This window comes from Pinus tabuliformis, chromosome 3_1 (assembly GCF_031772625.1).
Source record: "Pinus tabuliformis cultivar Carrire ecotype Pingquan chromosome 3_1, CPIR1, whole genome shotgun sequence".
Classification (NCBI taxonomy): domain Eukaryota; kingdom Viridiplantae; phylum Streptophyta; class Pinopsida; order Pinales; family Pinaceae; genus Pinus; species Pinus tabuliformis.
In genome coordinates, this window is record NC_142301.1 from 772,030,177 (window position 1) to 772,035,250 (window position 5,074).

Consider the following 5,074-nt stretch of genomic DNA (forward strand, 5'->3'; position numbering starts at 1 on the left):
AGTTTAGTTTCTTTCTAAATTTTAGTTTTTCATTTAAAAAAAAAATACTAATAAAAAAAAGGGGCTGTCATGCACATTAATTGAAAAAACCGTTTTTTCTTCTTCACGCAGTCATCTAAATAGGGTCTCGAAGAACCATGATTCCTTCTTAGATCATTAGGAATTTAAGCAAACGATTTCTGGGTTATGTAATTTATTCTGTTTTGAAAAAAACCCATGTCTTTGTTTGTATAGATTTGTCTTGGTTTGATCACAAACTGCTTTTCAAAACTGACGTTTTTAAGGGGTTGCGTTCTAAAGATGTTGGCATCCACTATGAGGCGGTGGGAGTAATTCGATTTGCACTTTGATAATTCACTCTTGTTTATTGCATTTTTCTAATTTTGTAATGGCTAGATCCTCATTGAAGATGACTGTTCAGCATTCTTCTCTTTATAAGCCTTTTTCTTATTTTTGAAAAGCTTTTTTCTCACAGTTGTTGCTGTGTCAGGTTCACAGATGTGATCCATTTTCAATGAAGAAGCAAAACGCTCAATTGTATGTTTCACTTTCTCAGCTGCTGATTCTATAGGAACATCCCGGAAGTTCAATTCATGATCACCATCAATTATGAGACAGCAACACTGGTTCTTTTTGTTCGCCAAAATGATCCTGGTGGAGAAGATCTTTGGGTTGTCGCAGCGGGTCTTGTAAAGGGCCATACATGTATGAATCTGATGTCAAATACTCTACCAATGCTCTCAGAAAAATGCTGCGCCGACTTCTCTGGGGGTGCTTGCTAATTCCGTTACGCTTCATTAGAAAATACGATCTCCTTGCTCTGAAAATTCTGGTTTTATGTGTATATCTAAAATAGTTTTGTTTTGAAAAAAAAAAATCGATAACTTTTATTTTGTTATTTATTAATAATAATAAAATAATAAAGAAAATTAAAAAATAAAAAAAATTGCCCTCATTCATTCATAATACTTGTTCCCTAAGAAATACAAAAGCCTTTTCAAATGTTTTAAATCAATTTTCCTGCAAAACAATAAAAACAGTTTGAAAAAAGTATTTGAGTAAATTGCATGGGGACATGCAATATTTCTAGTTGGGGGGAAATAAAAGTATGTTGGTTTTATTTTTTATTTTTTTATATGAATTGTGGGAAAAAGTTAGGATGCATATACTAACAAGTGAAATGAGATTGGTGTTATGTGTAGGACAACAAGAAGCTTATGCAGAAAGCTCAACATTATGATGTGACACCTTTTTCATCCACAATTAGAGTTATTTCGGAAAATAATTAAAAAAAATGGGCATTTTATAAATTCTTGAAAATGAGCTAATTTGTTTTTGAGTTACTCCATAAAGGAATGATCAATGGAGATGGCACACAAAGGTGACAATTTTTATGCAGGCATGGTGCTAAGAGTTGAAGACAATCTAATGCAAAAGTGATTTTTTGAAATCACTATGAAACATGCATCATTGGATGCTTGAAGGAACTAATTCTTCACTGCACATATCATGACATTTTCCACTACATAAAAATCCTTTTGCGTCATGATTACTTCCCTTTTTCCTTCCAAACGCCTAGACCATCCTTGTGTTGCAGCCCATCTTCCATTTCCTTATCTTTCACGACTTCATGCACGCCTATTTTTTTGAATCGCATACATCCCTTTATCCTTTTCAGTTTATTTTTGCCTTCTAGTTTGCCTTCTTAATAAAACTCATTCCCTTTCCATAATTACATTGCCTTGATTTCCTAGCCATGCTGATCCACACTGCTTGTCCATGAGTTCTTTCCATTTATAGTCCTACCAAATCTTTTTGTACAAACTCGCGTTGACTGATGTGGGATTTCTTAAGGCCCACCTTTCAATAAGTCTTGCCCCATTGACATTAGCACCTTATCTGGGAAATAGACTAGAGTTCCTTTTGAGTACCTAGAGGCTTGCATGCCTTAATGGCAAGTTCTCTCGCTGACGATCATGGGAATACATCAATGTCCCTTGATCTTCAGATCTTGCAAGTGGCTCGACCTCGACACATCCATTCGCACTGCACAAGATGTACTCCGGTACCTTGGCACTCATTGACATCAATGGTGAGTTTCCTCGCATTGGTTAACAACATACATCAATGGCCGGTAATCCAATGATTTCTATTCATGCTCGACATCGACACATTCATTCGCATGTTTAGAATTGTACCATCGGGTTTGTAGCAGGTGAAGACTATACACTTTTTCACGACTCCCTCAGTAGTTACAGTAGCATGCATTTTGATCTATGAGAGTACCACAGTACCACTTTCAGCATTTATCTTTTCCATGATTCAGCATCAACAGTTCAGATTCCTTCATTTCCCATGATCCAGTTCCAACAACATCAGTCACATTTTCCTGATCCAGCAGCAGCAATAGCTACATTCCTATTCCATAGTTCATCATTCTTGGGTAAGTAGAGGTATGTTGTTTTCTAATTTTTAATCATGCAATTTCTTATATGCTAACTTGAATATTTTGGAAAATTCCCTCACCATGCTACATTTCCTTTCATGAGCCATGTCAAGTTGCATGAGGACATGAAACCAATTCAGTTGAGGGGGGGAGAACTATATTCACTACATATTCACTTCCATGATTCCATTTCTTCACCACACTACATATTCACTTCCATCACTCCATTTTTTCTCATTTACCATTCACCAACATTTATTTTCCAATGATACTTTGTTGCACTTTGCTTCATACGCAATATTGGCATGCTTCATTAATATTACAAAAGGGCTTTCTTATGCACATTATGGTTTCCAGTGAGTGTTTACATTATTATTGAAGAAAAGAGAACAGAGAATGAAATGAATGTTGTTAACACAAGAACCAACATTCTTTGTATTCATGGTTGTCACACAAGAACCAACCATAAGAAAATGTAAATTGTTACTCATGTCTTCCACATATCCTGGAAACATTCATTATTAAAAGACATCATCATGTAAAGCCAAAGTTCAAGATGCCAAATGTTCTTAAAGAGACCCATGCATGGTTGCATGAGGACATGCAACAAGTTCAGTTGGGGAGGATGTTGGGACTCAAAAATATCATATTTTCATCCACCTTTTTCTTCACTATTCCTTACATTTCATCATCCCATTAACCTTTTATCATGTCATTTTCATACATACATTTGGGTTTCACCTTCTTATTTTCCATTTTATTCATTTTTGTATTATAAGTGAATTTATGATTAATTATTAGAAAATGTACATATTTTTATATATATCTCAAGAATATGTGAGTTTTGTGATGTGTAGGAAATATGTGGAGAATTAATTCCAAGAGACTTATCCATATCTCCTCCACCATGTTAAGGAGATAATTATGCAAGCCTATTCCTAGGGAGAAAATCATGGAGGATTTGGTTGGCATATCTTATCCAATTCCTAAGGAGAAAAGCATGGAGGATTTGGTTGGCATATCTTATCCAAGATATGTGAGAGATTTATGGAGGATTCAAATGGATCATATTTTGTAATAATGGGAAAGTAGTTAAAAATGATTGAGAGACTTGTGGCATCATATCTTGTAATAATGGGAAATTAGTTGAGAGTGCTTGAGAGAATATTGGATATGTAATTATGAGAAGGTTATCTTCCTCATGTATATAAGAGAGTGCTCTCTCTTCATTTTGAAGAATGAATAATGGAAAAGAATTCTTAGTTTTTCATTTTTATGCTTTCATGATTTGTAACTTGGTTCTTGTAATATAATTTGACATAGTTTTATTGTTGTGAGCCCACATATGTTGTTTGTCATTCAATTCTTCACATGTTGTATTGCTTTTCCTTTATGCAGTTTCCTGCTTTCATAGTTAATGTTTCAATGCCTTCCTAGATTAATTTGGTTTCAGTAGTTTAGATTAGATTAGTTCCACTTTAGTCCTGCATATATAGTGCATGTGTCTCGTAAGTCTACGGACTTCGGATTGACAAATTAAATAGTTGGGCAAGTACTACAACAGAATTAAATGAACATAGTTTCACCCAACAGTCTTTCACTCAAATACAAACACAATGGTCAAAGAAAGACAAATACTACATGAATTTTTTTCATGGAAAAGTTTCTTATTTCAATTTATTTCTCTCATACAAAACTAAAAGAACAATGCATGAAAAAAAATAAATGGAAATGAAAAATCACCATAAAAACCGTAGTACATAATGATAACATCACCATGACAATACATAATCAAGGGGGAAATCCAACTCAACAATTTCGGTAACAATCCAACAACATCTCAATATAACAAAAGAATAATTGATACAATGCACAAACCCACTTTATTATAATTATCTCACTGCCTGACCTATCTTCTTCTAGACTAGAGCACATTCCCACTCATGACTATTATTTATTTAAAATGGGCATAAACCTTTATGTAACACCCACTTGACCAAGAAATACAACACAAATAGCAAACAAATTTGGTGGTCTCACCTAAACCCTTACCATATTGAGCTATTTTCTTCATATAGTTGTTCCACTTCAACATCTGAATTGATAGTAGTTGTCCTACACATATTCATGAGACTAATGAGGCAAAGTTAGATTAAATTTGACCAAATATTAAATTTAAATGCAAGAATAAATAATAATAAGAAAAGACTAGACTGCATGAATACCTAAATGAGCTCCTCTATTTTTCAAGAATAAATTGTTGGATTAGTTTAATCTTGGAGCAAACCTCCCTCCACTTGACGAAACAACAACATTGACTTTGTTGTTGCTCGGTTGGATCAAGGGTGTTTTGCTCCAAGATGATCCAAATCCTAATTTATTCTCTACTGAACAAGGCCAACCACGTGAAGGTTGAAGCTCTCATGGCCCCTCCCCGCCTCACATCACTCTCAATACCCCATTACCCAATCTATCTACTATATAGGAAATAGTTGAAAGCAAGACATTAAGATACATAAAAAAATGAATAGAAAACATTCATTCATTCATCCGTAGATCCACAAAATATTTCATCTCAATAAATTTTATCACAAAAAATATGTTTACATAATATGAAACAAGGTTATG

General features: G+C 34.1%; 1 pseudogene; it reads right to left on the reverse strand.

Annotated features, from left to right (window-relative positions):
* Positions 1 to 392: 392 nt before the first annotated feature.
* Positions 393 to 798, reverse strand: LOC149189660 (uncharacterized; annotated as a pseudogene).
* Between the last annotated feature and the right edge of the window lie 4,276 nt (positions 799 to 5,074).